The following is a 12503-nucleotide window of genomic DNA, read 5'->3' as shown; positions in this document are numbered from 1 at the left end:
CTAAAAAAATCTGTTACCTTCTCAAAGAAGGATATCAGGTTGGTTTGGCACATACCTGTAGAAACCCTTCTTGCTAACATACCTGTAAAAACCCTTCTTGTTACCCTTTGCATCCCTTGCTAGCTGCAACTCCAATTGTGCCTTGGCCTTCCTGATTACACCCCTGCATGCTCTAGCAATATTTTTATACTACTCCCTAGTCATCTGTCCAAATTTCCACTTCTTGAAGCTTCCTTGGTGAAAAGACAGGGAACAAAGGGTAGGAATAAATAGTAGATTTTCAGAATGGAGAGGGGTAACTAGTGGTGTTCCCCAAGGGTCAGTCCTAGTACCAATCCTATTCAACTTATTCATAAATGGTCTGGAGAAAGGGGTAAACAGTAAGGTGGCAAAGTTTGCAGATGATACTAAACTGCTCAAGATAGTTAAGACCAAAGTAGACTGTGAAGAAATTCAAAAAGATCTCACAAAACTAAGTGATTGGGCAACAAAATGGCAAATGAAATTTAATGTGGATAAATGTAAAGTAATGCACACTGGAAAAAATAACCCCAACTATACATACAATATGATGGGGGCTAATTTAGCTACAATCAGGAAAGAGACCGTGTATAGTTCTCTGAAGCTGTCCACGCAGTGTGCAGCGGCAGTCAAAAAAGCAAACAGGATGTTAGGAATCGTTAAATAAAGGGATAGAGAATAAGATGGAGAATATTTTATTGCCCTTATAAAAATTCATGGTACACCCACATCTTGAATACTGCATACAGATGTGGTCTCCTCATCTCAAAAAAAATATATACTGGCATTAGAAAAAGTTCAGAAAAGGGCAACTAAAATTATTAGGGGGTTGGAACGGGTCCCTCATGAGGAGAGATTAAAGAGGCTAGGACTTTTCAGCTTGGAAAAGAGGAGACTAAGGGGGGATATGATAGAGGTATATAAAATCATTAGTGATGTGGAAAAAGTGAATAAGGAAAAGTTATTTCTTGTTCCCATAATATAAGAACTAGGGGCCACCAAATGAAATGAATGGGCAGCAGGTTTAAAACAAATAAAAGGAAGTTCTTCTTCACACAGTGCACAGTCCAACTGTGGAACTCCTTGCCTGAGGAGGTTGTGAAGGCTAGGACTATAACAGGGTTTAAAAGAGAACTAAACAAATTCATAGAGGTTAAGTCCATTAATGGCTATTAGCCAGGATGGGTAAGGAATGGTGTCCCTAGCCTCTGTCTGTCAGAGGGTAGAGATGGATGGCAGGCGAGAGATCACTTGAGGGGGAGGGATAGCTCAGTGGTTTGAGCATTGGCCTGCTAAACCCAGGGTTGTGAGTTCAATCCTTGAGGGGGCCACTTGGGGATCTGGGGCAAAATCAGTACTTGGTCCTGCTAGTGAAGGCAGGGGCTGGACTCGATGACCTTTCAAGGTCCCTTCCAGTTCTAGGAGATGGGATATCTCCATTAATTACCTGTTAGGTTCATTCCCTCTGGGGCACCTGGCATTGGCCACTGTCAGTAGACAGGATACTGGGCTAGGTGGATCTTTGATCTGACCCAATATGGCCATTCTAATGTTCTTATGTTCCTTTTTGTTCAGCCAATTGTTCAGACAAACAAGGTTGGTTACAATTTGCAGGAGATAATGCTGCCTGCTTCATTTTTACAATGTCACCTGAAAGTGGGAACGAGCATTTGCATGGCATTGTTGTAGCTGGCATCGCAAGATATTTACATGCCAGATGTGCTAAAGATTCATATGTCCCTTCATGCTTCAACCACCATTCCAGGGGACATGTGTCCATGCTGATGACAGGTTCTGTTCGATAGCAGTCCAAAGCAGTGCAGACCAACATATGTTCACTTTTGTTATCTGAGTCAGATGCCACCAGCAGAAAGTTGATTTTCTTTTTTGGTGGTTCGTGTTCTGTAGTTTCCACATCAGAGTGTTGCTCTTCTAAGACTTCTGAAAGCATGCTCCATACCTTGTCCCCCTCAGATTTTGGAAGGCACTTAAGATTCTTAAACCTTGGGTCGAGTGCTGTATCTAGCCTTAGAAATCTCACATTGGTACCTGCTTTATGTTTTGTCAAATCTGCAGTGAAAGTGTTCTTAAAATGAACAACATGTGCTGGGTTATCATCTGAGACTGCTATGGTAAAACAGCAGGGGACATACAGTTCTCCCCCAAGAAGTTCAGTCACAAATTTAATTAACACATTATTTTTTTAACACTCATGGAAGCATGTCCTCTGGAATGGTGGCCGAAGCATGAAGGGGCGTACAAATGTTTAGCATATCTGGCATATAAATACCTTGCAATGCTGGTTACAAAAGTACCATGCGAACATCTGTTCTCACTTTCAGGTGACATTGTAAATAAGAAGCGGGCAGCATTATCTCCTGTAAATGTAAACAAACTTGTTTGTCTTAGCTATTGGCTGAACAAGAAATAGGACTGAGTGGACTTGTAGGCTCTGAAGTTTTACATTGTTTTGTTTTTGAGTGCAATTATGTAACAAAAAATATCTACATTTGTAAGTTGCACTTTCACGACAAAGCAATTGCACTATGGTACTTGTATGAGGTGAATTGAAAAATATTATTTCTTTTGTTTATTATTTTTGCAGTGCAAACATTTGTAATAAAAGTAATATACACTTTGATTTCAATTATAACACAGAATACAATATATATGAAAATGTAGGAAAACATCCAAAATATTTACTAAATTTCAATAAATATTCTATTGTTTAACAGTGTGATTAAAACTGTAATTAATCGTGATTAATCTTTTTAATCACAATTAATTTTTTTGAGTTAATCACATGAGTTAACTGCGATTAATTGACAGCCCTAATCAGTAGCTTCACTCTCTTTAGTGGGACTACTCATGTAAATAATGTTAAGTACATATATGTTTGCAGGATTGGGGCCTACAAGGAAAATTTAGGAGAAAGTTTTACTAGGAAAGTGGTTCAAAAGTTCAAATACACTTCTACCCGAAATATAACACAGTCGTGGGGAGCCAAAAATCCCTACCGCGTTATAGGTGAAACGCCGTTATATCAGGGTAGCGGCGGTAGGGCTCCAGCGGCGATTTAAAGAGCTCTGGTCTCCGGCCGCTGCGGGAAGCCCCGGGCCCTTTAAATCACCGCTGGAGCCCTACTGCTGCTACCCCAGGGCTGTGGCAGTGGGGCTCCGTCAGCCATTTAAAGGGCCCGGGGCTCCCTTTAAAGCGCCGCCGGAGCCCCGCTGCTACCGCGCTATATGCGAACCCGTGTTATATCGGGTCACGTTATAGTGGGGTAGAGGTGGAGTTTAATAGATTCTAAGGCCAGAACGGACCACTGTGATCATCTAATCTGATCTCCTGTATAACCTCAGCCATAGAACTTACCCGAAATAATTCCTAGGGCAGATCTTTTAGAAAAAAATCCAATCCTGATTTTAAAATGGCCAGTGACGTAGATTTCACCACAACCCTTGGTAAATTGTTCCAATGATTAATTACCCGCATTGTCAAAAATGTCCACCTTATTCCCAGTCTGAATTTGTCGAGCTTCAACCTCCAGCAATTGAATTTTGTTATATCCCTCTCTGCTAGATTGAAGAGTCCATTATCTAATACTTGTTCCCCATATAGGTACCTATAAACTGTCCTCGAGTCAGACTTTACCCGTCTTTTTGTTAAGCTTGATAGACTGAGCATCTTGAGTCTGTCACTGTAAGTTTTGTTTTCCAACCTTTTAATCAAATAATAAGAATCAGTTCTCACCATGAGTAACTTGAGAATTGTATTTCCAGATGAGTGTGCTGGCCCGACGTTGTGTACTACAGGCAAACTGCGGTGTTCATGTAGGGCCGTAGGGAGTTAATTATTCTCCTTCACCTTGCAGAATCAGAGACGTTTTTAAAAAGCAACAGAGGGTCCTGTGGCACCTTTAAGACTAACAGAAGTATTGGGAGCATAAGCTTTTGTGGGTAAGAACCTCACTTCTTCAGATGCACTTGCATTTGTGTGCGAAAGCTTATGCTCCCAATACTTCTGTTAGTCTTCAAGGTGCCACAGGACCCTCTGTTGCTTTTTACAGATTCAGACTAACACGGCTACCCCTCTGATACTTAACGTTTTTAAAATAATCTCAGAAGTGCTAAACTGCCTGGTATCAGCAGCAATCTTGCTGAAAGGTGATGCTAGGGCTGATTCTCCACTCCATTCAATGGAATGACATCAGGGGAGTGGAATAGCAGCTCATGCTAACTAAATGATTTTAAACAAGTTTGTAACTTGAGTGTAAACTCCTGGTAGTGGCATCACTTCTTCCCTGTTTTTGAACAGCTGCAAGCATGAACACGGTTGATGTTTCACAAGGCATGTATGTATAACAAAGTGCTGACAATGACCACCTTTGGGAGAGTGCTGCTGCAAATCACTATTGTTTACAATCCAAGTATTTGACTTGCAATAAATCAGGGTAGATAACCTTGCTATGCCTCTTTCACTGGACTCTTCTATGCCTAAATACTACATGTGCTATAACATTTCAGTAAGAGGCCCACCATTTTCCTTTTAAACTTCAAGTTTGCTGCACTGAGTAAAACAAAAGACAGTTTTCCTTAACACAGATGTGTTTTTGCTGTTTCACTGGGATTGTTAAATTGTTTCTGAAAAGCGTGTCTTTAAAAGATACCCTGGAACCCCAGTAAATCTGGACTTCTCTTGTGAACCTGAAAGCTATTGACTGTGTGGGTACAGTTTAGCCTAGAATTCACTCCTAAGAGCCTACCTTTAAGCAAAGCAAGTGGCTTCTTAGTGCCCCACGTTCCCTATGCAAGCTCTCTAACTCACAAGGTGGCCTTTTCTCCTTCTTTGTCTATGGCATGGAAATAGCTCTCTATATGATCTCTCTTTGGCAGCAGCACCAAAAGGGAGGTACCTCATGGGCAGATTCTCAGCTCCTGTTGCTTTGAGCCTTATTCTTGCTTGACCTCACAAGTGGTAAAGCTGTTCCTGCTAACCACGTTGCCTTCTTTCTTGTACAACTTTAATTTTCTCCAAGTGCAAAGCAACATCAATGGCTGAATCTGCTTTTAGCTGATGGGGAAACAAAGTCAAATCTCACAGGAAAAAGGGAGTTTTTACTGCTTTTCTGCAAAAAGGCCACATTTGCGAGTTTCTCTAAGGTTGAACTTTTTCCCACCACACTGAACGGTGGGGAGGGCTCCATTGCCTGTCGCCCATTCCCAGCTTCTGGCAAACAGAGGCTAGAGACATCATCCCTGCACATCCTGGCTGATAGCCATTGATGGACTTATCCTCCATGAACTTACCTAGTTTTTTTTTAACCCTGTTATAATCGTGGCCTTCACAATATCCTCTGCAAGGAGTGCCACAGGTTGACTGTGCATTATGTGAAAAAATACTTCCTTTTGTTTGTTTTAAACCTGCTGCCTATTAATTTCATTTGGTGATCCCTAGTTCTTGTGTTATGATCAGAAGTAAATAACACTTCCTTATTTACTTTCTCCACACCCGTCATGATTTTATAGACCTCTATCAAATCCCCTCTTAGTTGTCTCTTTTCCAAGCTGAAAAGTCCCAGTGTTATTAATCTCACCTCATACGGCAGCCGTTCCATACCCTAATCATTTTGTTGCCCTTTTCTGAACCTTTTCCAATTCCAATATATCTTTTTTGAGATGAGGTGACCACATCTGCATGCAGTATTCAAGATGTGGGCGTACCATAGATTTATATAGAGCCAATATATTTTCTGTCTTATTATCTATCTCTTTCTTAATGATTCCCAACATTCTGTTGGCTTTTTTGACTGCTGCTGCACATTGAGTGAATGTTTTCAGAGAACTATCCACAATGACTCCAAGATCTCTTGCTTGAGTGGTAACAGCTACTTTAGACCCCATCATTTTATATGTATAGTTGGGATTATGTTTTCCAATGTGCATTACTTTGCATTTATCAACATTTAATTTCCTCTGCCATTTTGTTGTCCAGTCACACAGTTTTGAGAGATCCTTTTGTAGCTCTTTGCAGTCTGTTTGGGACTTAACTATCTTGAGTAGCTTTGTATCATCAGCAAATTTTGCCACCTCACTGTTTACCCCTTTTTCCAGATCATTTATGAATATGCTGAATATGACTGATCCCAGTACAGACCCCTGGGGGACACCACTATTTACCGCTCTCCATTCTGAAAACTGACCATTTATTCCTACCCGTTGTTTCCTATCTTTTAACCAGTTACCGATCCATGAGAGGACCTTCCCTCTTATCCCTGCATTTACTTTGTTTAAGTGCCTTTGGTGAGGGGCCTTGTGAAAGGCTTTCTGAAAAGCTAAGTATGCTATAACCACTGGATTCCTGTTGTCTATATGCTTGTTGACCTCCTCAAAGAATTCTAGTAGATTGGTGAGGCATGATTTACCTTTACAAAAACCTTGTTGACTCTCCCCCAACAAATTATGTTCATCTATGTGTATGACAATTTTGTTTTTTACTATAATTTCAAACAGTTTGCCCAGTACTGAAGTCAGGCTTACTGGCCTTTAATAGAATCATAGAATCATAGAATATCAGGGTTGGAAGGGACCTCAGGAGGTCATCTAGTCCAACCCCCTGCTCAAAGCTGGACCTAATCCACAACTAAATCATCCCAGTCAGGGCTTTGTCAAGCCTGACCTTAAAAACCTCTAAGGAAGGAGATTCCACCACCTCCCTAGGTAACCCATTCCAGTGCTTTACCACCCTCCTAGTGAAAAAGATTTTCATAATATGCAACCTAAACCTCCCCCACTGCAACTTGAGACCATTACTCCTTGTTCTGTCATCTGGTACCACTGAGAACAGTCTAGAGCCATCCTCTTTGGAACCCTCTTTCAGGTAGTTGAAAGCAGCTATCAAATCCCCCCTCATTCTTCTTTTCTGCAGACTAAATAATCCCAGTTCCCTCAGCCTCTCCTCATAAATCATGTGCTCCAGCCCCCTAAACATTTTTGTTGCCCTCCGCTGGACTCTTTCCAATTTTTCCACATCCTTCTTGTAGTGTGGAGACCAAAACTGGACACAGTACTCCAGATGAGGCCTCACCAATGCCGAATAGAGGGGAATGATCACGTCCCTCGATCTGCTGGCAATTCTCCTACTTATACAGCCCAAAATGCCATTAGCCTTCTTGGCAACAAGGGCACACTGTTGACTCATATCCAGCTTCTCGTGCACTGTAACCCCTAGGTCCTTTTCTGCAGAACTGCTGCCTAGCCACTCGGTCCCTAGTATGTAGCAATGCATGGGATTCTTCCATCCTAAGTGCAGGACTCTGCACTTGTCCTTGTTGAACCTCATCAGATTTCTTTTGGCCCAATCCTCTAATTTGTCTAGGTCCCTCTGTATCCTATCTGTACCCTCCAGCGTATCTACCACTCCTCACAGTTTAGTGTCATCTGCAAACTTGCTGAGGGTGCAATCCACGCCATCCTCCAGATCATTAATGAAGATATTGAACAAAACCGACCTCAGGACCAACCCTTGGGGCACTCCGCTTGATACCGGCTGCCAATTAGACATGGAGTCATTGATCACTACCCGTTGAGCCCAATGATCTAGCCAGCTTTCTATCCACCTTATAGTCCATTCATCCAGCCCATACTTCTTTAACTTGTTGGCAAGAATACTGTGGGAGATGGTATCAAAAGCTTTGCTAAAGTCAAGGAATAACATGTTCACTGCTTTCCCCTCATCCACAGAGCCAGTTATCTCATCATAGAAGGCAATTAGGTTAGTCAGGCATGACTTGCCCTTGGTGAATCCATGCTGACTGTTCCTGATCGTTTTCCTCTCCTCGAAATTCTTCGAAACTGATTCCTTGAGGACCTACTCCGTGATTTTTCCAGGGACTGAGGTGAGGCTGACTGGCCTGTAGTTCCCCGGATCCTCCTCCTTACATTCCTTTCTCTTTCTCTCTCTTTTTTTTTTAATTGCCGGGATAATCTCTGCAGCCCTTTTAAAAAATTGGCGTCATGCTAGTTATCCTCCAGTCATTTGGTACAGAAGCTGATTTAAATGATAGGTTACAAACTACAGTTAGTATTTCTGCAATTTCACATTTGAGTTCCTTCAGAACTCTTGGGTGAATACCATCTGGTCCTAGTGACTTATTACTATTTAGTTTATCAATTTGTTCCAAAACCTCCTCCAATGACAACTCAATCTGTGACAGTTCATCAGATTTGTCACCTAAAAAGAATGGCTCAGGTGTGGGAATTTCCTCACATCCTCAGCTGTGAAGACTGATGCAAAGAATTATTTTAGTTTCTCTGCACTGGCCTTATTGTCCTGAGTACTTGTTTAGCATCTCGATTGTCCAGTGGCCCCACTGGTTGTTTAGCAGACTTCCTGCTTCTGACGTACTTAAAACAATTTTTGCTATTACTTTTTGAGTCTTTGGCTAGCTGTTCTTCAAATGCTTTTGTGGCCTTCCTAATTATATTTTTACACTTCATTTGCCAGAGTTTATGCTCCTTTGGATTTAAATTCCACTTTTTAAAGGATGCCTTTTTGTCTCTCACTGCTTCTTTTACTTTGTTGTTTAGCCATAGTGGCACTTTTTTGGTTCTTACTATGTTTTTTAATTTGGGGTATACATTTAAGTTCAGCCTCTATTATGGTGTCTTTAAAAAGTTTCCATGCAGCTTGCAGGGATTTTACTGTTGGCACTGTACCTTTTAATTTCTAATTTAACTAACTTCCTCATTTTTGTGTGGTCCCCCTTGCTTAAATTAAATGCTACTGTGTTGGGCTGCTGCGGTGTTTCCCCCATCACAGGGATGTTAAATTTAATTATATTATGGTTACTGTTACCAAGCAGTCCAGCTATATACACCTCTTGGACCAGACCTTATGCTGCACTTAGGACTAAATCAAGAATTGCCTCTCCTCTTGTGGGTTCCAGGACTAGCTGCTCCAAGAAACAGTCATTTAAGGTCTCAAGAAACTTTGTTTCTGCATCCTGTCCTGAGGTGACATGTACCTAGTCAATATAGAGATAGTTGAAATCCCCCATTATTATTGAGTTTTTTATTTTTATAGCCTCTGTTTCACCGTCACTATCACCATCCTGGTCAGGTGGTTGGTAATATAGTCCTACTGCTATATTCTTATTATTCGAGCATGGAATTACTACCCATAGAGATTCTATGGTAGTTTGGTTCATTTAAGATTTTTATTTTATTTGATTCTATGCTTTCTTTCACATATAGTGCCACTGCCCCACCAACATGACCTGTTCTGTCCTTCCGATATATTTTGTACCCTGCTATTACTGTGGCCCCTTGATTATCCTCATTCCCCCAAGTTTCTGTGATGCCTATTATATCAATATCCTCATTTAATATGAGGCATTCTAGTTGACCCGTCTTATTATTTAGACTTTAAAAACTCATGCCCTGAAAAACTAAAAGCCCACTATATGAAGCCCATCCTCAGGTTGTATCTAATTTCCATACAAAACCTGAGGATGTACATGGGGATTGAAGCTTCATAGGCCAGAGCCAACGTAAAACCCAAGACATGGAGGGCTGGGAAATGGATATCATGCATCCATATTTGCAATCAATTCACCCCCAACTCCTGATGTTATCTATCTGGCTGTTCAATTTACTATCTAATCTAATCAATTTGAGAGACTGGACAGCAGTGTGAAAAATAGTTCTATTAGCTTAAAAAAATTTAGCTATTGGAAAATATGTTTTAATACATCATTGAGTTAGCAGTTCTTCCTGACTCCGTGGCTCGCCTCTTTGCCACACATACTGTTACCAGCCAGAAAACTTCAAAGTCAGTGTGAGGTCAAGGGCAGTGTGGCAGTTGGTATTAAATCAAGAGTTCGCAGATCAGCATACTTTCTTGGATGTGGACATGGTCTACAATGTATGATGACACTGTAGAAACTAGACTAAGCTAACCACTTTTTAGAGATTAATGATTCAGTGCTGTACCAGCCCGGAGAGCTAAGTGATGTTTGTTTGTTTTTTTGTAACTACTGTGATTTAAAGGGCAGAAGGCATATATGCAACTTCAGTATATTGTAAAAAGCAACAGAGGGTCCCGTGGCACCTTTAAGACTAACAGAAGTATTGGGAGCATAAGCTTTCGTGGGTAAGAACCTCACTTCTTCAGATGCAAGTAATGGAAATTTCCAGAGGCAGATGTAAATCAGTATGGAGATAACGAGGTTAGTTCAATCAGGGAGGGTGAGATGCTCTGCTAGCAGTTGAGGTGTGAACACCAAGGGAGGAGAAACTGCTTCTGTAGTTGGATAGCCATTCACAGTCTTTGTTTAATCCTGATCTCATGGTGTCAAATTTGCAAATGAACTGGAGCTCAGCAGTTTCTCTTTGGAGTCTGGTCCTGAAGTTTTTTTGCTGTAAGATGGCTACCTTTACATCTGCTATTGTGTGGCCAGGGAGGTTGAAGTGTTCTCCTACAGGTTTTTGTATATTGACATTCCTGATATCTGACTTGTGTCCATTTATCCTCTTGCGTAGTGACTGTCCAGTTTGGCCAATGTACATAGCAGAGGGGCATTGCTGGCACATGATGGCATATATAACATTGGTGAACATGCAGGTGAATGAGCCGGTGATGTTGTAGCTGATCTGGTTAGGTCCTGTGATGGTGTTACTGGTGTAGATATGTGGGCAGAGTTGGCATTGAGGTTTGTTGCATGGGTTTGTTGCAGAGTTGGCATCGAGGTTTGTTGCATGTTGTCTGTGGGCGGGGACTGCACTACAATGCATTGGTAACCTCCCAGAAAACACCATCCTAGCCACCATGGATGTGGAGGCTCTCTACACAAACATCCCACACACAGATGGAATACAAGCTGTCAGGAACAGTATCCCTGATGATGACACAGCACAGCTTGTTGCTGAGCTCTGTGACTTTATCCTCATGCACAATTATTTCAAATTTGGTGACAATATATACCTCCAGACCAGTGGCACCGCTTTGGGCACCCGCATGGCCCCACAATATGCCAACATTTTTATGGCTGACCTGGAACAACGCTTCCTCAGCTCTCGTCCACTAACACCTCTTCTCTACCTACGCTACATTGATGACATCTTCATCATGTGGACCATGGGAAGGAGACCCTGGAAGAATTCCACCATGATTTCAACAGCTTCCACCCCACCATCAACCTCAGCCTGGACCAATCTACACAGGAGGTCCACTTCCTAGACGCCACAGTACAAATAAGCGATGGCCACATTAACACCACTCTATACCGAAAACCGACCAACCGCTACGCCTACCTTCATGCCTCCAGCTTCCACCCCGGACACACCACGCGATCCATCATCTACAGCCAAGCGCTGAGGTACAACTGCATCTGCTCCAACCCCTCAGACAGAGACCAACACCTACAAGATCTTCACCAAGCATTCTCAAAACTACTATACCCACACAAGAAAATAGACAAACAAATCAACAGAGCCAGACGTGTACCCAGAAGCCTCCTGCTACAAGACAGGCCCAAAAAAGAAACCAACAGAACTCCACTTGCCATCACCTACAGTCCTCAGCTTAAACCTCTCCAACGCATCATCAGTGATCTACAACCCATCCTGGACAATGATCCCTCACTTTCACAGACCTTGGGAGGCAGGCCGGTCCTCGCCCACAGACAACCCACCAACCTTAAGCATATTCTCACCAGCAACCACGCACTGCACCATAACAACTCTAACTCAGGAGCCAACCCATGCAACAAACCTCGATGCCAATTCTGCCCACATATCTACACCAGTAACACCATCACAGGACCTAACCAGATCAGCTACAACATCACCGGCTCATTCACCTGTACGTCCTCCAATGTTATATATGCCATCATGTGCCAGCAATGCCACTCTGCTATGTACATTGGCCAAACTGGACAGTCACTACGCAAGAGGATAAATGGACACAAGTCAGATATCAGGAACGGTAATATACAAAAACCTGTAGGAGAACACTTCAACCTCCCTGGCCACACAATAGCAGTAGCCATCTTACAGCAAAAAAACTTCAGGACCAGACTCCAAAGAGAAACTGCTGAGCTCCAGTTCATTTGCAAATTTGACACCATCAGATCAGGATTAAACAAAGACTGTGAATGGCTATCCAACTACAGAAGCAGTTTCTCCTCCCTTGGTGTTCACACCTCAACTGCTAGCAGAGCATCTCACCCTCCCTGATTGAACTAACCTCGTTATCTCCATACTGATTTATATCTGTCTCTGGAAATTTCCATTACTTGCATCTGAAGAAGTGAGGTTCTTACCCATGAAAGCTTACGCTCCCAATACTTCTGTTAGTCTTAAAGGTGCCACAGGACCCTCTGTTGCTTTTTACAGGTTCAGACTAACACGGCTACCCCTCTGATACAGTATATTGTAGAGCAACTTTCTTTACTAGATCCATTGACTGGTAAAGTTCACCTA

This window comes from Trachemys scripta, chromosome 3 (genome assembly GCF_013100865.1).
Source record: "Trachemys scripta elegans isolate TJP31775 chromosome 3, CAS_Tse_1.0, whole genome shotgun sequence".
Taxonomy (NCBI): domain Eukaryota; kingdom Metazoa; phylum Chordata; order Testudines; family Emydidae; genus Trachemys; species Trachemys scripta.
The sequence above is the reverse complement of the archived record's forward strand: the minus strand, read 5'-3'. Positions refer to the sequence as shown.